Below are 25,515 nucleotides of genomic sequence, written 5' to 3' on the forward strand. Positions count from 1 at the left end.
CTGAGGCAAAATTAATTGCTAAAAAGTTCTTTTCGTTGTTTTAAATAAGATCATGCTAACTTCTTTTCCAGCAATCTGCAATTTCCACTGAAATTTTTTTTAAAAATCTTCTTTGGCGCTCTGTGCTTATAAACTAAATATTAGGCATCTCTAGCTTCTCATGATCTCACCTGGAGATCATACAAGTCAGGAAATGAAACAAATTACTCTCCTGACGAGAATAACAGGTACCCTCCAGGCCTTCGGACTGTAACTACACATGCAGACCAGTTTGGGATGAAGTGTCTAGATGTCCAGACAAGCAGCTAAACCAGATTTCTATCATTTGCTTATTTATTTCCCCAAGTTTTCTTATTTGCATAGACCTAACCTCAGATTTTTACGCAGACTCAGAGAATACTATGAATCTTTAAATTCCTAATCATAAGTCCCAATCAATTTCCTCCACAAAAGAAACTTCAACCCTCGTACTTTCTGTGAAGCCAGGCGCCACGCTTAGACGAGAAGAGTAGCTGAGAACATGCATTCGTGCTGTTAACGAGCTGCTGTGACTTTGGACAAATTATTTTATTTCTTTGAACCTTGGTCACCTCATCTGTTATGTGAGTAATAACCATCTTACAAGTGCCCAACAGCAGCTTGAATTACATGAGATCATACAGCATAAAGCGGTGATCAAAGTTCCTGGAAGGTAATCAGGGGCTCAACCAATGTCAGCTGCCAGTGCAATTAGAGGAAGACCTGCCGCTGATGGCTTGTGCCTAGAGAAGTTGCTTCCATCTCTGTTCAATCAGGCTGTGGGGCCAGGTGATCTCCAAGGGCCCCTTCAGAGCTGATGGCTGAGGGGATGTTCGAGCCTCTGGCAGGATTAGCTAAGCAGGTGCTCCTAGCTGCCCACTTCTGGTTTCCATGGTAGGGGAATTTCTGTGAAAACACCAAAGGACTGCCCTTTCCATCTGGGCTGGCTGGGGATGTAGTGAGCTCTCCATCAATGAAGGCATGCGAGGAAACGCTTGACAACCACTTGCTGAGAATATAATAGAAAAGATTCAAACATCAACAAGGGTCAAACTACAGATTGTGTGGGGAGCTGCTTCCAACCCAAGTCTCCTATAATTCACGTGCTCTAAACTCCCCAAGAGTCCGTCTTTGTCATTAGAACCAGTCACCTAGAAAAGCTGTGAGTCAGTCACTCTGTGCCTGTTGGTCCTTCCAGGCAAAGGTAATATGGCCAAACCCAAGCCAAATCTGGGTCTTGCAGGCCGGAGAACAGTAAAGGACCAGGTCAGAAGCTTTCCAAGCGAATCGTTGCCTGTGGCTGGTACACCCTGGAAAGGAACAGGTCAGGTGCTTTCCAAAATGAATTACTGGCCGGGGGCGGTGGCTCACATCTGTAATCCCAGCACTTTGGGAGGCCGAGGTGGATGGATCACCTGAGGTCAGGAGTTCGAGAACAGCCTGACCAACATGGAGAAACCCTGCCTTTGCTAAAAATACAAAATTAGAGGGATGTGGTGGCGCATGTCCGTACTCCAAGCTACTTGGGAGGCTGAGGCGGGAGAATCACTTGAACCCGGGAGATGAAGGTTGCAGTGAGCCAAGAATGAGCTATTACACTCTAGCCTGGGCGACAAGAGTGAAACTCTGCCTCAAAAAAGAATTACCGCCTGTAGCTGGTACACCCTGGAATTCTTCACCCAGGAATCCAAAAGGAATTAAAGGCCTAGGATGGGGGCCTTGGGGAAAAGAGCCAGCAACCCACATTGGTAGTGAGAAGCTGAGTGAAATAATGAAACAGTGAGATGTCAGGTAAAAACCACCTGGCACTGGGTGTTTCGTTCACGAGAGTGACTCCATCTCCTCAGAATGTTAATGACATGTGGACTTCCTTATGTTATTGCCTAGTTTCTGCTAAGGAATGGAACACAGAGTTCTGGGAGAGAAGCAGGAAGACCCATTGCCAGGGGTGATGTCATCAGGTAGAACAAGACACAGCCTCCTTGGTCAAAGTGCCAGCACCAAGGCTGGCTGGAGCAATGGTTGGTGCCACCATCTGATTTTGCTTTGTTGACATGGCTTTGGGAAGGTATCAGCACCTATGGGTCTAGAACCTGTTCATGCCCATGCTGCTTCTATGCAGATGTTTTGTGGCTCTCTGTCCTCCAGGGCCTCCAAGCATTTTGCAAAATGCCCTTAATGAAATGAATTCTCACTGCAAGTATTTCCCAAGGTGGTCCCCTTTCTGCTGACAGGGCAGCAGGCCCAGGATGGCAAGGTGATGTGGTCAGGGTTGCACAGGCATCTCCTCAGCTGACGGCAGTGGAATTTTGAACATCAGAAACAGCAGAATAAATAACTGTACCGCCTTTAAAATAGATGGTCCTGGATTTAAATCCTGCCTACTCTCTGTGTGATCTTAGATGACCTACTTAACCTCTCTGTACCTCAGATTCTCTAACTGTCAAGTGGAGATGAAACTAGAAACCATTTCACAATATTTTGTGAGTATTAAGATGCGCAGTGCTTAGAGCAGTACCTGGGCATGGCAGATATGGGAACAGTGGCTGCTACCATCATGGTGCCCACATCATTCAGATGCCTGGCAGTGGCAGGGAAAAGAGTAGCTTTATAAGTGGGAAGGGACGGCCGGGCACGGTGGCTCAAGCCTGTAATCCCAGCACTTTGGGAGGCCGAGACGGGTGGATCACGAGGTCAGGAGATCGAGACCATCCTGGCTAACACGGTGAAACCTCGTCTCTACTATAAAATACAAAAAACTAGCCGGGCGAGGTGGCGGGCGCCTGTAGTCCCAGCTACTCGGGAGGCTGAGGCAGGAGAATGGCGTGAACCCGGGAGGCGGAGCTTGTAGTGAGCTGAGATCCGGCCACTGCACTCCAGCCTGGGCGACAGAGTGAGACTCCGTCTCAAAAAAAAAAAAAAAAAAAAAATAAGTGGGAAGGGAAAAGCGCCCTGTCCCTCAAAGGAGGTGTCACTCAAAGGCCAGCCCTGTCTCACCCTCCTGTGAGCCACCCATCTTCCACACTGGCTGCTCTCCTCTCCCCCATCAGACCTCAATAGGGTGGTTTGAGGCCCAGCATCTGCCCAGAATGGGGCCATTCCAAAGCAAGCAAGAGGCGAGAGAAGCTGAAGAGGATCTTGGAGCCACTGGCCCCCTGGGAGGAGCAGCAGCGCAAGGCTTTCTATGCTGCTTCCCCTCTTGACAAATGTTCTTGGCTCCTCTGGCTGCTGCCTCTGCCAAGAGCCAGCCTTGGTCTGGGTTGTACATTTTCTCCTGAATAATGACCTAAGCACAGCCTTTCTAGGGATTAATAATGACCGCCGGGAGGGCTGACAGCCCAGAAAACATTGTGCATCATCTTGGCTCCGCTCTTCTCTGGGCAAGAGGATCTCTACTTCCTCTGGGAGATGAAAAGGGCTTTGAGACTACCAGGGACAGCACCTCTGTAACTGTCCTATGCAGGCTCCCTGAATGCTGATGGGCTCACTGGGCCAGCTGGAATCGCAGGGCTGAACCCCCAGTGACTACCCCAAGGTCAACTGGTGTTCAGTATGGGCAGGGCAACCAGGCTGGTACAGGGTGCTGGGTGCAGGGGAGGTGGAGGGGAGGGGGATGGGTGTGGGGGACAGGATTCCTGTTCTCAGAGGTAAGGCCGAAGGGGCTGATCAGATAAGGGCACAAGTAGCTATGAGACAACCTAGGGAGTGAGAAGCGCCGCTCAGAGAAGGGGGACACATTGCTTCTAACTGCAGAGATCTCAGAAGTTTGTACAGAGGAGGTGGAAGGAATATGGGCTGGGCAGAGCTGGAATCTGCTGGGATGGAGCTGGAGGACTCCAGGCGGCATGAGCGATGTGGCGGGAACATGCTGGGTAGGAAGGCACGGTCCAGGAGGGCTGGAGTGAAGGAGCCTGAAGGGGGTTTGTGTGCAATGGCGCTCAACTCCTAAAATGCCGAGCTAAGCACGGGCTTCTCTAGGAGGGAATAGGGAGCGGCTGGAAGGCTTGGGGCGGCCCTGGATTGGGGAGTGCAGGCCATCTGTTGCCTCCTGATGAGTTCAAGTATGTGCCTCCTTGTCTCTGTGACAGGCCTGGGTTACTGGGTGCCAGGACATCAGGCCTGATGGACCCCGCAGGGTGTGTACCCCCGCATGACCCTCCAATGTCCTCGAGAGGCCCTGCCCACCCCCAACCTGATCCAGGCACCACAGGCTTTAGGGACAGCTGTGCCGGGTGGCTCCCCCGAGGGCCAGAGCAGGAAGACCCAGCCCCAGCTTTCCCCTTTCTCCCACATTAAAGGGAGTTGCAAGAAGCAGTTGAACATGAGGCCCCACTTGACAGATTGGCTTAAGCAGGCCTCTTTAGCGGACAGTGGCCTTGTCAGCTCACAGGTTCCAATGACGGTTACCATGATGGCTCTGATCTGCAGCAGTGCCGCGCCGTCTCAAGTGCCTCCTTGGCGTCTCTGGGACTCCGGCGCTCTGTGTCTGACCCCAGGGTCTGGGGTGAGGCACACGCCTGTCAGGGCTCAGAGGATCCGCTCAGAGCAGAAGCTGCTCTGATGCTGGGTCAGCAGTTTTCCCTCCACATGGCATCCTCCGGTCACTGTCTGCAAGGGCAGCATCTAGATAGTGCTGGTCACTCTGGTCACTGCTCCTGGCCCCGCCTGCAGCCCCCATGGCCCATATTGCTGGCAGCCCACAAACAATCCCCGCTGCTGGCTCAGAGGGGCTCAGGCTGCAGGCACCACTTGAAAGTTGAATGTGGCTCAGACAGCAGCAGTCCTTGAAATGGCCCTGGGCCCTGGGCTCGAACTCAGGAGGGGAGGGGAGGGTGTTCTGGGGTCTGCAGTAGCCTGCTTGGGAGTGGGAATTCAGTTCAATCCATTTAATTCAACTTAAAGATTTGTTGAGTGCCTATAAGAACCAGGCCCTGTGCTGAGACTAGACATATCCAGAAGCAGATGTAGCCACAAAAAGGCCACCATTCATAGTTCAGGGGGAAGACAGGAGCATAGCAGATATGACACGAGGCTTCTGCCACACCGTCTCTTCTGTCTGGATTACCCTTCCCTCATCTTTCCACCTAATTAACTTTCCCTACTCTTCCCCCAGCTTTCAGCTCACTGTGACTTCCTTGGAAAAGTTTTCCCAGCCTTCCACGACTCAAGCAAATCCCCAGTTCTGTCCTCGGTTGGCCCCACATGCCACTCCTTGGCAGCATTGTCCCTCTTGCATTTGACAGTCGCCTGTATGATTCTTTCATTAATGCGTGTCTCCCCAGCTAGGCTGATGTAAGCTCCATGAGGACAGGACAAGGGCCCATTTCCCTCACCACTCTCTGTTGAGTGCCTGGCACAGTGCCTGGCCTAGGAAGAACCCCGTCAATATGTGTTGGGAAAACACATGAGAAAAAGCGTTTAGGACAAGGTCACTGCTAGAATTACGCAGATGGAAAGTTGGGAGCATTTGAAGAGCTGAGATTGAGAGTGTAGAAAGGTGTCCTGGAGGAGCTTGGTAGAGGAGGAGAAGCTTGACTCTGGCAGGTAGAGATGGGATAAGACAGGAAGAGCACACCACAGGACCTTGGAGGTCAGGAAGCAGAGGATGCACCTGGTGACTGGCAGGAGTTTGGTTTGTCTGGAGCGTAGGGACATGAATACACTGGGAAATGAGGTGACATGGGGTGACAAGCCTTGGATGGCAGGCTAGGAGCTGTGTTGTTAGGGGGCTGTGTGGGGCCATTGCTGGCTGGAGAGAGGCTGGACCCGGGAGGACCAGTTCGGAAGCCATGGCAGTTGGCCAGGCAGAAACCGGAGGCGAGGGCTGCAGGGCTGACGCTGAGAAGCAGTGGAGAAAGAGGCTATGGGCATTTGGCTAAGGAAACAGCTCTGGCTCGTCGTCCATCCCTCAGCCAGAATGGGATGGGGAGCAGGGGGCAAGAGTCTGCCCCCAGCTAGCTGTGTCCCTGGTGGAGCCTGAGTGGGCCCAGAGCACCACTGCCCTCTGAATTCTTGCCCGACTGGGCTGCAGTGAATTTCCTGCTCCCTCCTTGGCCTATGGGAAGACGAGGTGCTGGGAACCCCTGGACAGCAGGAGCACGTGGCCAGGGTGTGCGGGGTGTCCTCCACTCCCCTCCAGGCCTCCTCTCCACCCTTCTCCACCCGGCCGTGGGCTTTGGGAGGCCATTCCTTGGACTATATCAGCCTGGCTGACTTGCCTTCGAGTTCCATTGGGTTGAGCCATGTGGTATAATAAAAACTATATTAGGCCTCTGTCCTCAGTTTCTGGCACAGAGCTCCTAAAACCCTCGGCATTTCCTGCATGGCAGGAGTGTCTTCTGTTACTCAACACAGCCCCTTCCAACCATTCCGGAGTTCATGCTAATGAGATGATTCAGGGTGGAGCTCCGAGATGGCTTTAGGACGGGACTAGTCACCAGAAAAGATCAAACATGTAATTAAAGGGCGGGGCCTTCAGCCCCATCCCCTGACCTTTGGGGAGGGGAGAGGGGTTAGAGATTGGGTTATGAAACTCCTTAACAGCAATGTGGGGAGCTTCCGGGTTGGTGAACACACTGATGGGAAGACGATGTGCCCAGCCAGGGCCTGGGAGCTCTGGGCCACACCCCTCCTTCCACCAGCTCACTGCCCAGAGCATCTCTCCCATTCACCTGTTCCTGAGAAGCTGGTAAACATAAGTGAAGTATCTTCCTGAGTTCTGTCAGTCATTCTAGCAAATGGTTAACCCTAAGTGGGAAACCCCTGAATTTTCAGCCAAGGAGGACAGAAGTGTGGGTAGCCTGGGAACCTGGAACTCATCTGAAGTAGGGGCCATCTTATGAAACTGACCCCTTAACCCGTGGGGTCTGGGAATTACTGTCAGAATTGAATTGAACTATGGCTGGGCATGGTGGTTCACACCTGTAATCCCAGCACTTTGGGAGGCAGAGATGGGCAGATCAACTGAGGTCAAGAGTTTAAGACTAGCCTGGCCAACATGGTGAAATCTCGTCTCTACTTAAAAACACAAAAATTAGCTGGGTGTGGTGGTGCACATCTGTAGTCCCAGCTACTGAGGAAGCTGAGGCAGGAGAATTGCTTGAACCTGGGAGGCGGAGGTTGCAGTGAGCTGAGATCGTGCCACTGCACTCCAGCCTGGGTGACAAAGGAGGCTCCATTTAAAAAAAAAAAAAAAAATTGAATTGAACTATTATACACCCAGTTGGTGTCAGAGAATTGGGGAATTACACAACTCGAGGGGAAAAACATCACACAAGCCATTGGGTAGGACCAGCAGGAGGTCAGTGGCAGGAGGAAAATAGGGAAGTAACTCCCTCAGCTTCCTCCTTCGGGTTACTGAAGATTAACTGTATCTCCGTACCAAAGACAGGACTTCTACCCAGTGGCTCTCCCACAGCTACAGCCCTATCAGAATTCCCAGACCACCCTCCCACACTCTCCCACTCTCTCCCACACTCTATCTCACTCTCTCCCACACTCTCCCACTCTCTCCCACACTCTATCTCACTCTCTCCCACACTCTCTCCCACACTCTCCCACACTCTCTGACTCTCTCCTACAGCTACAGCCTTATCAGAATTCCCAGACCACCCTCCCACACTCTCCCACTCTCTCCCACTCTCTCCCACTCTCTCCCACTCTCTCTCCCACACCCTCCCACTCTCTCCCACACTCTCCCACTCTCTCCCACAGCTACAGCCCTATCAGAATTCCCAGACCACACCTCCCACACTCTCCCACTCTCTCCTACTCTCTCCCACTCTCTCCCACTCCCTCCCACTCTCTCCCACACCCTCCCACTCTCTCCCACACTCTCCCACACTCTTCCACAGCTACAGGCCTATCAGAATTCCCAGACCACCCCTCCCACACTTTGCCCCTCCTAACCCTGAGGAGCTTCACCATCCCATGATGATTTTTTTTTTTCTTTTTTCTTTTTTTTTCCAGATAGAGTCTCACTCTGTTGCCCAGGCTGGAGTGCAATGCAGTGGCGCAATCTTGGCTCACTGCAGCTTCTGCCTCCCAGGCTCAAGCTGTTCTCCTGCCTCAGTCTCCCGAGCAGCTAGGGCTACAGGTGCACACCACATGCCCAGCTAATTGTTGTATTTTTTTGTAGAGACGGGATTTTACCGTTTTGTAGAGACGGGATTTCACTGGCCAGGCTGGTCTCAAACTCCTGGCCTGAAGTGATCCACCCGCCTCGGCCTCCCCAAGCATTGGGATTACAGGCGCGAGCCACTGCGCCCAGCTATTTATACGTATTTCTCTCTCTACACCTCACTTTGGTTCATCCAGCTCTGTGCATCCACACTCCTGGCTTGGGTGCAGCCCTTGTGCTGATGGATTGGCAACCTTGGCACAAGGATACCCACGCTGATTCCCACTGGGGGCTGGAATCATTTTTTTATCCCCTTTCTTCATTCTGGGCTAGAACAGCAAGACTGGAAGAACTCTAGAAATTAGTTGTTAACCAATCCTTTCCTTTGGAAGGCTGAGAAATTGTAGCTGGGGAGGGGAATGGGCTGCTCAAGGTGACCCCCCCCCCTCGGTGGAATGGGGTCTCCTGACCTAACTTCAGTCCTCTTTCCATTCCACCAGGAAGGCACTTACCAAGCTCTCATTAAATTGAGTTTTAACATCACTCAGGGTCTCTGGTCAATTTATTTTAGGCCTTTGTGCTCATTTCCATCTGAAGAAATAAATATATACCTACTTAATTTTACTTTTCTCATTTAAGTGTGCTACTGTTTTGAGAGCAACCAGGGAACAAAATTCTGACCCCATTAATGGGTCACATTTTGTTGGTCTTTATCTTTATAGAGTTTCTTTTTTTTCTTTTTTTTTTCTAACTTCCTTATACACTTTGCCTTATAATTTCACCATTTAGTTTTTACCTCGGGGAGGGCTTAGGGGCCTGGAAGATCTGTTCCCAATCATTAAAATCATTAAGATGATGAACAGCAGCCCCTTGATTCCCCAGTGGGCATATCAGGGTTTCAGGGTGGAATGAGGTAGGCAGGAAAGTGGAGGAAGGAAGCGGAAGCGAAGAATCAAGGAGAAGAGAGGAGGGAAGGCATCTCTGAGCGGCCCCAGTGCTCTGTGCAACCCCTTTCAAAGCAGATAGCAGGTGCTAAAGGGCTGTGCGGGGCCTCATCTCCTGGCCCGAGGGGGCCCAGGGCTGTTGGGAGGAGCGGGAGAGCTCCTGGAACTAGAGGAGCCGCACAAGACCATACATTCACCTCCTGGAACCCCGAACACCGCTGGAGAATGCATGTGAGGACCCCAGGGCAGGTCTGAAAGGAAGGCGAGGACCCAACTTGGGGCCTGCTGAAAAGTCTCTCCTTCGTTCCCTCCGTCTCTCTCCCACTTTCTAGAATTTCTCATTCATCCAGTTTTTCATATGTTGGTTTCCCAGTCCTTCTCTCATCAATCACTTATTCCATTTATTTTAACTACGTCTAAAGCCTTTATTTATCCCTCTTTTTCTCTTGACATTCATCTCTATTTGTGTGTCCACGGTGCTGAAAACTGAACGGATAACAAATTGCTTCGATTCGGGCCAGATCCTTCTGCTGAGCTCCTCGGCCTCTGCGGCTGCCTAGAGCAGCGCCTGTATCGACTCTATTTGTTTTGTCTCACGGTCCCAGCGGCGCTTAATTTTTCATCATGCATTTCTGTTGTCTCCTCAGTTTCCCTGTAAGCATCTTCAGGAACAAGCCCATGGCCCCTGGAGCCCCTTCTCCTCACTGAGTCCCATCCTCAGCCCTCCTGCCAGGCCCTGCAGCTGCTCAGGAAATGGGTGTGGGGAGATTAATGCCTCCCCACACCCCTTCGAAGGCTTCTGACCTTCACTGCACAGTGGAATGCTTTCGGCTGGGGTGGTGGCGCAGCCAGGGGTGGTTTGAGTTGGCCTTACACTCAGTCACTTCCATCATCCATCCCAAATAAAAAAACACTAAGAAAAAAGAACCTCACTAGCAAATATCAGCTCGAGACAATTACCAGACTCTTACACCTCCTACCGCCATCTTTCTACCTGAGTCTTTCTTTCCTCCATAGAGACTGGCCCCTGGTCTGGGAAGATCTTTCCCTCCATTCTCTGACTATTTACGCTATTTATGTATTTGCCTCTGCTGAAAAAAAAATCATCTTTCTTTTTTGAGTGATGATTGTCAGGCACTAAGCTAGGAGCTAGTGACAGGGAAGATGAGATGACTTCATAGACTTTGTCCTTGAGGAGAAAATGTCAAAGGAGAATGACAAGTATACAATTAAAAGGAGAATGACACATACAATTAAATAGACATTCATCTTGAGAGGTATTTAATTTAATTTTTATTCTTTTTTTAAAGAGACGAGGTCTATGTTGCCCAAGTTGGTCTCGAACTCCTGAGCTCAAGTGATCCTCCTGCCTCAGCCTCCCAAAGTGCTAGGATTACAGGCATGAGTCACCATGCCTGCCTTAAAATGTATTTTAGCAAGTACATACTGTGTGTCAGGCATCATTACAGGTGTTGGACCACAGCAGAGAACAACAGAAAAGTTCAATAATAGAACAGAACCCTGATAGGGTTTATAGTATTTACCCATTGATAGGGCTCATAGTATTTACCCATTGTTGCAGGTTAGGCTCTTCAAGGAAATGGACTCTGAGATTGGGGTTTAGTGCACAGGATGTTTCTCTTTTTAAAATTTATTTTAAAATTATTATTAATTTTTTTGGTAGAGACAAAGCCTCACTATGTTGCCCAGGTTGGTCTTGAACTTCTGGGCTTAAGCGATCCTCCTGCTTCAGCCTTCCAAAGTGCTGGGTTTAAAAGCATGAGCCACCACACCCAGCCAGCAGAATGTTTCTTAGGCAGTGCTCTTGGGAATACCTTTGGAGAGGAGGGGAAAACCAGATTGGGCAGAGGGGAAAGTCCAGCTGCAAAGCAAACCCAACAACAGAATTGGCCAATCCCACAAGGGCCTGGAACTAAAGTACTCCATATCAGACTTGTCCTTTTTGGGGTCAAGATGACTAGAAATTTATACTCCCACCTTGATCAGTCATTGGATGAGGGCCATTCCAGGAAGGATGATGTAGCCTTGGGCAAGGTCGCTCTTTGCAGTTAAGATGATTCCTGAAGGGGCTGACAGTTGAAGGCTGTCAACAGAGAGCCCTGCCTGCAGCTGGTGCAATAAGTGCTTCATTAAAGGGAGAATTGGGAGATGCACCACTGTGTCCATAGCATCCATAGCATGGAGGAAGGAGGGAATATTCAGAGGATGTTCTTGTACACCAATATCTGTATCTCCTTTTCTTGTTGGGATACTAGTAGACTGACTTTCCAACAGCTCTTGCATCTAGTGGTGCTATGTGAATAGTTCTTGTCAACAGACACACCGTTACAGGCTTGTCCTAAGAACGTCCATGAGCGTCTTCATGATCTCTTTTTCCTCACTTGCCAACCAGTTATCTGAATCCAGCAAAAAGGTTAATGCCCTACCAGGTACCCAAGCCACACAATGGAAGGAGCCTGGATCCCTGAGTGACAATATGGAGCAGAGCTCTCACTTCTCCCACTTCCACTCGAGTCAATCAACATTGCACTGTGACGTGAGGGGGAAAAAACGTTTATTTTGTATTAATTGTTACGTTCCACTGAGACTTGGCAGCTGTTTGTTTCAGCAGTTAGTATTTTTTGACTGATATAATCATTTCTTGAAGTGGGACATTTCATTATAAAAACTAAAATATGAAGGCTGAGCAAAAAGGAAAGAGATGTAGTGGGTTAGGTAACTGGAGATCCATGTTATACTCAGACAAAACATTTGGTAAAAACTATTGCCTGTGAGAACCTGGAAGTCAAAAACACATGCTCTAGGAGAGGAAGATGGAAACGAGTAAAAAGAATGTTATGCTATGTGTTGCTTGCTGTTGGCTGCATTCAGCAATATATTACAAGAAAAACAATAAGCTCAGGAAAGAACTGGTTAATTCACAAGAAGGAATGAGATAAAATGGAGAGAATCAGAAATTCAGGACATGCAGCAATGGGGAAAACATGACCTCTTCTAGAAAACTCTTTCCTCTTTGGGCTTTATTTTTCTACCTCCCCAGATAAAATTAATCTCTGTATTAGTGGAGATCTGCTAACCGTGGTAACAATCCCCTGTGTTTAGTACAATGAAAGTTTCTCTCTCAGACACTGTTCGGTGTCTGAATTTTAAAAGGTTTTGAACAAGGAAGACCCAATGAATCTTTCTTCTCAGCTAAACACAGTGAATCACCCCTGAGGCAAACATCAACTCCTGGATTGTACCTTTCTACCCAAGCCTGATAGCCTCAACATAGCCATCATTATGTTAAGAAAGAATGGCATAAGGAAGCAAACAGAAAGAAGGCAGCATTGAGAATTATGACTCAGAAAAAAATGGGGGTATAATTAATGGCATGTTATGCAATCTGACTGGTATCCTTGTAAGAAGAGGAAATTTGGCACAGAGAGTGGCTCAATGAACTTGCACACAGAGGCAGCCTTCTACAGGCCAAGGAGGGGGATCTCAGAAGAAACCAAAACAGGCTGGACACAGTGGCTCAAGCCTGTAATCCCAGCACCTTGGGAGGTTGAGTTGGGTGGATCACCTGAGGTCAGGAGTTCAAGACCAGCCTGACCAATAGGGTGAAACCCCATCTCTACTAAAAATACAAAAATTAGCCAGGTGTGGTGGCGGGCACCTATAATCCCAGCTACTTGGGAGGCTGAGACAGGAGAATCACTTGAACCTGGGAGGGGGAGGTTACAGTGAGCCCAGATCATGCCACTGCAGTCCAGCCTGGGCAACAAAGAGTGAAACTCCGTCTCAAAAACAACAAAAACAACAAAAAAGAAACCAAACCTGCTGAGACCTTGATCTTGGACTTCCAGCCTCCAGAGCCGTGAGAATTGACAGGACACAAACAGATTAGAAGCCTCCTAAGTTGTTGAGAGAACTATGTTGCCAACGAAGCCAGGAGACTGGATGTAAAGGGCTTTGACCATCCCAACACACCCGAAGTTCCTAAATTTGCAGCTAGATGCAGGGACTGGATGGGACTTTGCTTATCCTCCCCAGGGAGGAGAGCCAATGACAGGCTGTGGCAGAGACTGCTAAGTAAGGCTCCTACCCTGGGTTCATGCTACTGCGTGCATCAGTTTTCTAGGGCTGCCATAAAAATACACCACAGACTGGTCCCTTAAAAAATAGGCATTTATTTCCTCACAGTTCTGGAGGCTGGAAGTCCAAGATCAAGGTGTCAGCAGGTTTGGTTTCTTCTGAGACCCCACCTCCTTGGCTTGTAGATGACTCCTGTGTGCAAGCGCATTGAGCTACTCAATGTGCCAAATTTCCTCTTCTTATGAGGACACCAGTGAGAATGGATAAGGGCCCGCCCCTAACAGCCTCATTCTAACTTAACCCCCTCTTGAAATGGCTCTGTCTCTCTATGCAGCCACGTTCTGAGGTACTTAGGGCTAGGATTTTTAACATGTGAATTGAAAGGGACAAAATTCAGCCTTCACATCTAGGTAGGCCACATACTCCACTTCCAGCCTGGACTCTTTCAAACCACCCATGACACCTTTCACGGTTGCTGCTTCCCTGCCTGTCATGCTGCTGCAGAAAATCCAGGATGAGGCCCTGAGGCTCTGGAAGACAGGCAGGCCACGCCAGGGAAGGAGCCTGGGTCCTGAGTGGATGTACACGGCAGCGCCTTCCCACAACCCGCCCTGGACAGGGTCTGAGGCAGCAGCGTGCATTGAATGAAGCCCCTGAGACTTCAGGGTTGAATGTCATGGCAGTTGGTAGATCCCCACTGATACAGACAGGTTTATTTTGGGCATCTTCACCAGGACTCAGCCAGGCCTACGGTGTGTCAGGGCAGGGAACCGCATACGTCGGCACCTGGCTTGCATTTTAATAAAAGTTATGACTGGAGTTGCATGGGCTTAAGAAAAAACTTTCAAACACTCAGTGAGAAAATCTGGTATGCATCTTCCCTAACAACATTCTCCAAGTAACAATTTTTTTAAAAAAGATAGAGGCCGGGCACGGCAGCTCACACCTCTAATCCCAGCACTTTGGGAGGCCAAGGCGGGCGGATCACGAAGTCAAGAGATCAAAACCATCCTGGCCAACATGGTGAAACCCTGTCTTTACTAAAAATACAAAAATTAGCCAGGCATGGTGGCGGGTGCCTGTAGTCCCAGCTACTCGGAAGGCTGAGGCAGGAGAATCACTTAAACCAGGGAGGTGGAGGTTACAGTGAGCCGAGATCATGCCACTGCACTCCAGCCTGGCAACAAAGCAAGACTCCATCTCAAAAAAAAAAAAAAAAAAAAAAGAAATGAAAAGAAAGAGAAAGAAAAAAGAAAAGAAAAGAAAAAAGAAAGAACAGCAGCCGTCCTTCCTGCTAGCTGTAGAGGAATCACGCTGAGTCTCTACATTGCTCCCAGTTCCAGACAGGCACCCTTGTGTGTCAAGAGAAAAATATCTAAAAATCTTAAAAGATAATTTTTGAGATTGTGAAGTGCGTGTGTGATGGGGAGTTCCTCGCGTCTGCAGAAGTCTGCTGCCACTTGATTGACGTGGCTTCCAAGGCTGGTTCTGTGGAGAGCCGTCCCGCCCAGGTGCTCAGCCTGAAGTTGATCCGCCCCACGGTTCTGGTTGCAGGGGTCAATAGTCCACCTCCCTCAAACAATTCTAGTCAAGTGTGCTTTCCAGAAACGGAAATCTTTACTATTTTAGCACCAATAGAAAAATAAACACACATTGCACACGTTTGCCTCCCCACCCCCTGCAGAAATAAACACCCCACTAGAGGACCAAATCCGAAGCCAGGCTGAGGGAGATGTCCGGGTTTTGAGGCCGGCCTGGTGCCTCATAGAGGCAGTGTGGCACGAAGGTTAGTCACCTGGACTTTGGCATTAGGCTGTCGGGTCCAGAAACTCTTGCTGACCACCAGGTAGCTGCCTGTGGCTTGGGGAAGTTATTTCAGCTCTCTGAGCATCAGATTCTCCATCTGTAGATAGACGTGGTGATAACAATAACATCACTTCCCACAAAGGGTTGTATGTGATGAAACAAAATCATGCATAGAAAACACTTAGCAGGCCGGGCGCGGTGGCTCACGCCTGGAATCCCAGCACTGTAGAAGGCCAAGGTGGGCGGATCACACCAAGTCAGGAGATCGAGACCAGCCTGCCCAACATGGTGAAACCCCGTCTCTACTAAAAATACAAAAATTAGCTGGGCATGGTGGCAGGCACCTGTAATCCCAGCTACTAGGGAGGCTGAGGCAGGAGAATCGCTTGAACCCGGGAGGCGGAGTTTGCAGTGAGCCGAGATAGCGCTGCTGCACTCCAGCCTGCGCAACAGAGTGAGACTTTGTCTCAAAAAAAAAAAAAAAAAAAGTAAACAGCAGAGCCCATAGTGAACACTCAATCAAGATGAGCCATTTTTACCTCCTCCTGCTAAATTTGACTTTCCTTCCTCACTTCAAGAACTTCCAACTTCCCCTGTTCCTTCAGTTGCTGGTGAGCTGTTTGCAGGACTCCTATGTCCCCGGTTGTCCTCTGGGTTCTCCTGCCTGCGTCCCTCTCCCTGCTGCCCAGACACCAACACCCAGTGTCCTGCTGAGTGCAGGGTGGAGCGCTGCTGTGTGCCTTCCACCTGGACACCAACCAGTTTCCATTCTGTGAAATTTCCTCTTCTTCCTTGGCTTTCATTTCCGCCCACTGAAAACATTTGTGAGTTATTTTCTTTGTTTAACAAACATTGAGTATGCGTGTAATACAGTTTTGCATTTCTAGCCTAATTGTTACTCTAAACCATCTCTTAACTTCCATATGTAATGTTTCCTGATTTTAGAGCAACTCTATATATAATTAATCAGTGTACTTTGGATTACTAGTTTTTGATATGCTCTGTATTTGTTAGTCCTTGGAAATCTTGATGAATGAACTATTATGCTTACATAATATGATAATGACATGGAAATAGGTTTGCTGCAAACATAGGGAAAAGCTGCCCAAGAAGCCCTTGGCTCTTCTGTCTTGGCTCTGGGGGCTCTCGGCCTGGATCCTGTCACCTGCAGACACTGGAATACGCGTGTTATCCAGCAGACCTCAGTGAGTTTTGGGGGAAGACCCAGAAAAGCCCTAGCTGCGTGAGACGGCCCAGCTTTTCCCTTTTTCTGGCACTTGCTGGGCCTCTCCTGGCTAAACATCCCAGCCTGGATTCAGCCACCGTCCAGATGCTGAGCCCCACCCCAGAGCCTCTGAAGAGGAGGGCTCCCTGCAAGTTGGCCTGTGCGTTTGCTGAAGGGAAGCAGCTCCTGTCTGCCATGTTACCAGCAGCCCCAGATGACCCCAGCCCTCACGTGTGTTTGAGAAAGCCTTCCCGCTCATGCAGAAGCCACACAGGGGTCGCTGGGAGTGTGCAGCCTCCAGGCGAGTGTGTGTGTAAGTGGAGTGTCAGGTGGAGTCTCTTCAGCCTCTCTCTCTCTTCTCTCTCTCAAAGATTGTTTGGCTTGGATTCTCACAACACTATCACACGCAATGTCCCAAATGATTCTCAGCACAGCCCAGGGAGCTGCACAAGGGAAGAAGTTTGTGAATCACACGCCAGCTGTGCCAGAGGCCGGAGGCTGCACTCTGCCTCTCATCCCATGGGAAGGGACAGGCCCCCAGGACCACGATCCTGCCTCCTCTCCCTCCAACCCACGCTTCAAAGAGCTGTGACCTTGTCCTTATGGGCTTTACAGGACCTCGTGGCTCCCTAATGCCTGAGGCCCAAGTCCCTCACTTTTATGTGCGTTGATGGTCTTGCCACCTTCTTTGTTCATTTGTTCATTCATTCATTCAAAGAACATCTCCTGAGTTTTCTGGAAGAAAATGGGACACATTGGAAGAACAGGTGTCTGGGAACGCTCAGACCAGATCAGTGTGGATAGCGGACTGGGGAGCTGGAGGGTTGCAAAGAAGTCTGACGCAAGGAGATTAGTTAGAAGGGTGTATTAGTCAGGGGTCTCTCAAGGGACAGAACTAATAGGATAGATAGATAGATATATAAAGGAGAGTTTATTAAGTATTAACTCACACGATCACAGGGTCCCACCATAGGCCATCTACTCGCTGAGGAGCAAGGAAAGCCAGTCCGCATCCCAAAGCTGAAGAACTTGGAGTAGTATTGACCAGTCGCAGAGGGTGTGTCAGTCTAGAGGAGAAAGGGTAAGCTCCTAAAACAAGGTGACAGCAGAGTGGTCAGCGTGGCTGGGGAAGCACCATGGGTCAAAGTAGCCAAAACCCTTGGTTTTCAGCCCGTTTTAGAGTCAGATACCTTCCCCCGACTCTTCTGATTACATCCCCCCACCGCCCCAGGAATGGTTCTGGGGCTCCGCTCAGGCCTGGCGCACACTCCCTCTCTCTGAGGCCCCGTTAGTTATCAACTCTGACTTCCACCAGCCTCTCCCAGGGCTTTTTCTACAGACCTCACTGTTTCAACAACAACATTCTTGGGGCCCCTGGTGGCAGTTTGTTGCTAATAAAAAAGATCTGGGTTGCAGATGCATTCCCCAACTGTGCCCATCTGCCTCTCAGACACTGTGTTAAACCTACTTCAGGGCCGGGCACAGTGGCTCATGCCTGTAATCCCAGCACTTTGGGAGGCTGAGGTGGGTGGATCAGGAGGTCAGGAGATTGAGACCATCCTGGCTAACACAGTAAAACCCCGTTTCTACTAAAAATACAAAAAGTTAGCCGCGCGTGGTGGTGGGCGCCTGTCGTCCCATCTACTCGGGAGGCTGAGGCAGGAGAATGGCGTGAACGCGGGAGGCGGAGCTTGCAGTGAGCCGAGACCACACCACTGCACTCAGAAGCCTGGGTGACAGAGCGAGACTCCGTCTCAAAAAACAAACAAACAAACAAACAAAAACAAACAAACAAAAAATCCTACCTCCGAAGCCTGGATGGAAGTGATTCATTTTGCAGAATCCTGGGACTGGGTAATACTGGTTGCTTTTAGGGTCTCCTTTGTTGGCCTATTTTTATTGCACCCCCTATTTTTATTGCTTTCTTGGGGCTTAAGAATCTTGACTCCATCGTCTGGGCACGGTGGCTCACGCTTGTAATCCTGGCACTTTGGGAGGCTGAGGCAGGCGGATCACAAGGTCAGGAGATTGAGACCATCGTGGCTAACACGGTGAAACCCCATCTCTACTAAAAATACAAAAAAAATTAGCCAGGCGTGGTGGCACACGCCTGTAATCCCAGTTGCTCGGGAGGCTGAGGCAGGAGAATCGCTTGAACCCAAGAGGCGGAGGTTGCAGTGAGCTGAGATCGTGCCATCACACTCCAGCCTGGCGACAGAGTGAGACTCCGTCTCAAAACAGAGTCTTGACTCCATCTTTCTACACAAGCCTCCACTTTATTGGGAAATGTCAATTACTGAATCGATTAAAGAGATGTGTGCTAATTTGCAGAGCATTGTAAAGTAGAACACGGGCTGGTGCTGAATGTTTCAACTGAAATTAATAAGGAAAAAACTAGGTAGAAAATTTAAAAGCCAGGTGCAGTAGCATGTGCCTGTAGTCCCAGATACTCTGGAGGCTGAGGTGGGAGGATCACTTGAGCCCATGGGTTCAAGGCCAGCCTGGGCAACAAAGTGAGACCCCCATCTCTTAGAAAAAAAATTGTATTGAATTTAATAAGAAAAAAAATGCTGGGATGGGCAATGAATAAACTTTGCTGTTTTCAGTTTTTGAGATAAGAAAGGAAATTGAATATGGGAATATCTCAAAACAAGGAGAGTTTCAAAGGTGTGTGGTGCTGGAATAACCATTACTTGCTACAGCAAAATAGGTTAAACACGGGGTTTGTGCCCCCAAGTTTGAGATGCTTGTCCAGAGGCCGCACCATTGCCTCGCTCCAGCTGACAAGGGCTTTGGAACGTGCAAAAGTGAGTCCTGGGCCACACTGGCTTCGAGGCTCATCCGACCTTGGCAGGGGGGACTAAAGAAGCGAGTAAGGGGAGAAGAAAGGAGCCATTTGGTGGGAAAAGGAAGACTTAAACACGGTCACCCCCAAACACAGGGAGGGAAATAGAGGGTCTCACTTTCAAGAGTCCTCCCCATTTTCATGAAGTCTATTTTAACATAAAATCAGAGAATCTTAAGCTAAAAAGAGACAATCAAGGGCGCCTGGTCCAATCACTACCTAAGAATGTTTGAATTATGTTTGAATCTCTTCTGCCACATCCTTGACAAAAGGCTCTGTCTTCTGCTCAAGCCCCTCCAGGAACAGATCTCTTGCCACCTCCCAAAGGAGCATAGATGTCGTCGGCAACCCTGGGGAAAGCAAAATACTTCATCACGCCTTGTGTTCTGCATCTTTGTACCTCTGCCTGCCCGTCCCAGCGCAGATGAACGGGGCCTCAGAGCACAGAGCAGCTTGCTCTTCCCAGGATGCTGCTTCTGCCATTTCTCCCTCACTCCAACCCCCAAGAATCCTCAGCCTTCCTCACATGGCCCAGTCTTCGGCCTGTCATCACCTGGAAGCAACCTGGCATGTCATTGTCCCTACTACTGAGTGACGCGGAGAGCCTCACCTGACCCTCCTGATAGGACGGGTCTGCACGTAAGAGAGCAAGCTGCTCCCTTTTCCACAGCCGCCATTCCTCTCCTGGGCCCTGGGTGCTCCAGCTGGCTCCTCTCACAGCCGATTGAGCCTGCATCTGGTTGACCAAGACCACAAGCCTTCCTCAGGTGTGCTGACCTTAGCTCCAGGCCCTCTGTCTGGCAGGCTTTGCAGATCCCCGGAGGGGCTTCAGTCATCTTCTAGCCAGAGAGTGCAGAGAAGGGGCCAGTCGGCAGCTCAGTCTGTCCAAGGCAAGAGTCAACGTTGAAGAAGGAACAGAAAGCAGTGGAGGGCCGCCAGCCCCAACCTGGGGAAACAGAGAGAAGGAGAGCGGTGGGGTGCTGGGAAACGCTGCTCACTGGGAGTCAGGACACCTGGGCCCTGTCTCAGCAAGCCTCCCCACCTCCTCTTTTGAACCACTTTTGACTCCCTCCCAGGGAGAAGGAATCTAGCTGCTCCTGTGAACTGACGTCACCACCACAGCAGGACAGGGATAAGGATGGACCTACAGCTGTGTGTGGCCAGTGATGGGATTTTTTCATTACTCTGGCCCCATGGCTGATCACAGTGCCTGGGCCATAGCTGTGCTCAGAATCTATCTTTTCACAAAACAGTGAGTTGCAGGAATGCTGGGACTCGCCGGTGTCCCATGGCCAACAGATAGCAGAGCCAGAACCCGGGTCTTGGCCAGTCTCCCTCTTCTCATGGCCTCAATCCAACTCAAGTCCAAATGGGTCTATGGCAGGTTAGCTCATCCCTGCGTATGCCCTGGGCTGCATACACAGAACCCGCTCAGTGAGTCCACCCTCACTTCTCATTACTGTGAGCCTCGATGTGTCATTTTAGCATGTGCATGGGGAGACCACCAGGGTGTAAGGAGAACAGGGTGGGCCAAGTGTGGAAACCCAGCAGTTTGTTCTAGGAGGGCACTTGACCTGTGTTTAGCGTTGCTTTCTTTCCTCTCGTTTAGAGTAGGGCGGATCCTTTATAAAATAGAGGCATCCCAAAAATCAGACGCCAAGCTCACTGCCCTGAAGTTAAATCACTGTCCTGTTTACTCAGAGGAACGCTGTACACTCTGCCTTTGCGGTGGATGGAAGCCATAAGCTTTATACCATAAGGGTTCACAGCTGCTACAGCTCAACCCTCAGCACCTCACCCCACTTTTGAGGGGCCAGTCGCTTGAATGACAATAGGAAAGTTAATTCGTTAAATATGCCCTTTAGTAATTATTATTTTTCCGAATGCCATTACTGAGGCATTTTGAAAACCACATCTAGATGGTGAGAGGGGGGCGGTGCAGGGGAGCAGGGTTACCTTAAACAATGACACAAAAAGATTTTAAAGATCTCTCCAGGTCCCTCTGCGCAGTCCCACACGCAGCCCTAGGACGCTGGCTGCCACTCACTGGGTGCCGGGCTCCATGGTCAGGGCTCTGCTTGCTATCATGAGTCCTTCCTGCTACCCTTCAGTGACTCCATGAACTGGTCTGTTGCTAGACACGCCTTACAGATGAGGAAACTGAGGCTCAGGGCTCTTCAGTATCATAGCCAGCATCACATGGGCATTAAGCATAGAGCCAGTATTGAAACTCGCTGTTTGACTCCAGAGCCTTGCCATTCACCACCGCTCTGGAGCTGGGTCCAGAGCACAGGACGCTTTTTGCACGCCTGCAGTCGTTTGGAAGCTATGAGTGGTGTGTGTGTGTGCGTGTGTGTGTGTGTTTTCGAAAATGTGTGTTTTTTAGAAAATGTAAAAACTCAGTTTATTTAATCTGTATTTTGAAAAGTATCAAAAATGAGAAACATGTTTTTTGTTTTGTGTTTTCTTGTTTTTAAGAAACAAAAAAGGCCAGGCATGGTGGCTCACACCTGTAATCCCAGCACTTTGGAAGGTCGAGGCGGGTGGATCACCTGAGGTCAGGAGCTCGAGACCAGCCTGGCCAACATGGTGAAACCCTGTCTCTACTAAAACTACAAAAATTAGCCAGGTGTGGTGGCAGGTGCCTGTAGTCCCAGTTACTTGGGAAGCTAAGGCAGGAGAATCGCTTGAACCCGGGAGGCGGAGCTTGCAGTGAGCCAAGATCGCACCACTGCACTCCAGCCTGGGCCACAGAGCGGGGCTCCATCTCAAAAATAAATAAATAAATAACAAAACATTCTAACTTATGCTATGCTTTAGTCTACCCATAAACTCTGTTAATATTTTAGCTTAAAAAGGCATATAACACAGGGGAAACTCAGCAAACTAATGAAAAGCCTAGAAAATGATTAATAACTCAGCTGACTAGCCAAGGGATGCAGGCTCCCAGGAGTTTCTTGGAAACCCAGGCAGGCCGTTTCGTAGCTCTCATGAGCGAGCCTCTCTCACTTGCCAAGCCTTGTGCTGAGTGCTTTAGCAAGTGATTGCACCGAACCTTTACAGTAACTCATTTCTGATGAGAAACTGAAGTCCAGAGAGGGCAGTTGACTTGCCAAAGCTAAGAAATGAAAGAATCGAGATTTGCAGCCGGCCTGTCTGATTCAAGAGCCCAAGTGCTTTCCACCGGACACAATTCACTGCAGTGTCCACAGTCCCCAGATAATTCGGCTGAGAACAAGAGCCAGTGAGTATCATGACCCCTGGGAGAGAACGAGACCAGAGGACAGCTTTAGAAAATATCCCCTTGCCCCATGAAGAGAAATGCCCACAAGGGACTCAGGACCAGCCTTCAGGTCAGCCCTGAGTCCTGTGAGCAGCAGTGAGCAGAGCCAAAAGGGCAGAGGAGATGAGAGAATGAGCAGCAAGGGCAATGGCAAGAAGGAAGGGAGAGCTGTGAGGTCAGGCAGACGTGGTTCGAATCCCGGTGCCTCCAGGTGCTAGCTGGAGCAGCCTCAGTCAAATTATTTAACACTAAGCCTCAGTTTCCTCATCTATAATTTTTTTTTTCTTTTTGAGACGGAGTCTCACTTTTGTCACCCAGGCTTGAGTGCAATGGCACAATCTTGGCTCACTGCAACCTCCACCTCCCGGGTTCAAGTAATTATCCCGCCTCAGCCTCCAGAGTAGCTGGGATTTAGGCAGCCACCACCACACCTGGCTACTTTTTATCTTTTCCGTAGAGATGATGGGGCTTCACCATGTTGGCCAGGCTGGTCTCAAACTCCTGACCTCAGGTCATCCACCCGCCTCGGCCTCCCAAAGTGCTGGGATTATAGGCGTGAGCCACCATGCCCGGCCTCCTCATCTATAATTTTATAGATGAATTTACCTGAGAGGGCTCTGCAAGGATTAAATGAGATGAGAAGCAGAAAGCCCTTAGCAATGTAGTTTCTATACATTGTACCAGTTCTTATTAATTTTTAGGAAAATGACGAGAGGAAAGGAAAGAGAGAGAACGTGAAAGTGTCAGCATGGGGAGGACTGCCTCTACGCCTGCCATCCGAAAGCCTCTGGACTTCCCTGGCCCGGGGCTCTGCAGGACTATGAAAAGATGGCCGCATATTTGTTAATTCTTAATCCTAACTTAGTAAACCAATGCCAGCTGCTGGCTTAGTTCGTGTGGCAACTGGGGGGGGCACCCAGTAACGAGACAAGATCTTCACCCTCCTGGACCTTCCGTCAATCTGGTGGGGGTCATAATGTGTGCACACATGCCACCACCACCACCCGGGCATGGCCATCCCATCGGGCTTGACCTGGAGAAGGAGCAGGCTGGGGATGTCGGAAGCCAGGTGTGCAGCGCTCCACGCTGTCCTCGTGAGAAGGAGCCATGGGGTGGTAAAAGCCCTCGAGTGTTAGTCCCCAAATTCCATTTAGTTCAGTTGTGCGCAGTGAACATGTGAATGTCGAGGGTATCTGACCTTCTGTAAATGAAGAGCATTTCAGGAAAAATCGCGAAGAAAAGGCCACCAGGAAGCCTCTCAGCTTCTTCACATCTTGACACCCACCTTGCACTCTTCCCTGAAGTGGTCATTGTCACCCAATGTCTGCCGAAGCACCGCTGGCCCCCAGAAGTGGCGATTGTCACCCAATGTCTGCTGAAGCACCACTGGCTCCCAGAAGTGGTCGTTGTCACCCAATGTCTGCCGAAGCACCACTGGCTCCCAGAGACGGGCGGCAGGTGAGGGGATGCTTTCCATTCCCAGGGTGAAAGGAGGACGGTCATGCTCCTTTGGTCCCCTTCAGCCTCTTCTGGGGATGTGCCCAGGACCTACCCACACAGGACGCCACCAGACCCAGGGTTTCTGAGGATGGGGTGGGCCCTGGCTGAACGTCGTGTCCTGGCACTACGGGTCGTGCCTTGACAAGGACTCCATCACTCCACTGTTTGAAACAAAGAGCTCTGTTGGAGCATGGATACTCACAGCCAAATGTTTTAGGAGGAAAACAAATTTCACCTTCTTTTCTGATGTGATGTTTTCTGTGGGGCTAAGGGTGTGGGTGCAGGTTTCTTGCTCTGAGGCAGGTCATGTCCTTGCGGGAACAGGGGCGTGCTTATGCGGAAGCTGCCTTTATAAATGGCTCATGGTCGTGCTCCTGGAAGAGCCTGGCGCCTTCCCGCTGTCTGGTCTGGAGAATCCGTCAGGCTGTGCCATGATGCCTGCATCTCAGAATGAGCCGTCTCACCCTAAGTTCCCTCCGCACTGTCTGCTGGGGTGGAAGGCAGGAGCAGCACAGCCTGCGATGGAAGCCTGCCCATCTGAGGGTGGAGGTATGGGAAGACAAGGTTGTGCACTGGCCACCCCCTTGTAGGGCAGCTTTTGTCCAAGGGCTTCAAAGGTTGCAAGTCCCAGTTATTTTCCAAGCCTACCTTCTTTGAAGAGGTGCCCCAGATCCTGTTAGCATCTCCCCAGCAGATGGGCCCCTTCTCCTGACTCGAGGTGTGATCCAGAACTTCCTGAGTCTCCCACCTCCTCAGGCTCCCGTTGGCAGAAAGGGAAAGAGGCCACTCTAGTTCTATCCTGTGGTCCCCAGAGCAGAAACGGAAGAAGGGCTCAGCATTCAGAGTCCCGAGCTTTCAGATGGGGCCTCAGAGCTCAGTGCCCAGGCCCGCTCTCTGCTTCCAAAGACATAGAAAAGTCAGGATGGAGAGACCTTACAGGTGATCTGGCCTATTGCCTCTCACACCCCAGCCAAGCTTCCATCATGACATCCACCCTCTATGCAACACTTCCTAAGTGCCAAGCCCTTTACGGACTGATTTTTTCATGGAATAGTTCACTTAAGCCTCTGGAGCAACATTATAAGCTAGCAGTTATCCATCCTGTTTTCAGATGAGGACAACAGAACTCGGAGACCTTACTGCCTTTGCCTTGTTCAGTGTCACACTGCCCCTACAAAGCATTGCCGAGGATCGGATTCCATAGCCATTTGAATCCAAATTTCACGTTCTCTTTTTGTGCTACCTCTCTATGCACCCCCCTTACATACTGGTCTAGCATACTTCCACTGATGGAGAACTCACTGCATCCCGAGGCCACCCGTTCTGTCACTGTGCTCTTTACAAAATACTAAAGTCTTTCCGAAGGTCCTACCACCTGGTCCTCATTCTAACTCCTATGAAGTCCCCAAAACCTTAATCCCAGCACTTTGGGAGGCCCAGGCAGGCGGATCACGAGGTCAGGAGATCGAGACCATCCTGGCTAACACAGTGAAACCCCGTCTCTACTAAAAATACAAAAAATTAGCCGGGCGTGGTGGCAGCACCTGTAGTCCCGGCTACTTGGGAGGCTGAGGCAGGAGAATGGTGTGAACCTGGGAAGCGGAGCTTGCCATGAGCCAAGATCGCGCCACTGCACTCCAGCCCGGGCGGCAGAGCGAGACTCCCTCTAAAAAAAAA

The sequence above is a fragment of the Theropithecus gelada genome, chromosome 2 (assembly GCF_003255815.1).
Source record: "Theropithecus gelada isolate Dixy chromosome 2, Tgel_1.0, whole genome shotgun sequence".
Classification (NCBI taxonomy): domain Eukaryota; kingdom Metazoa; phylum Chordata; class Mammalia; order Primates; family Cercopithecidae; genus Theropithecus; species Theropithecus gelada.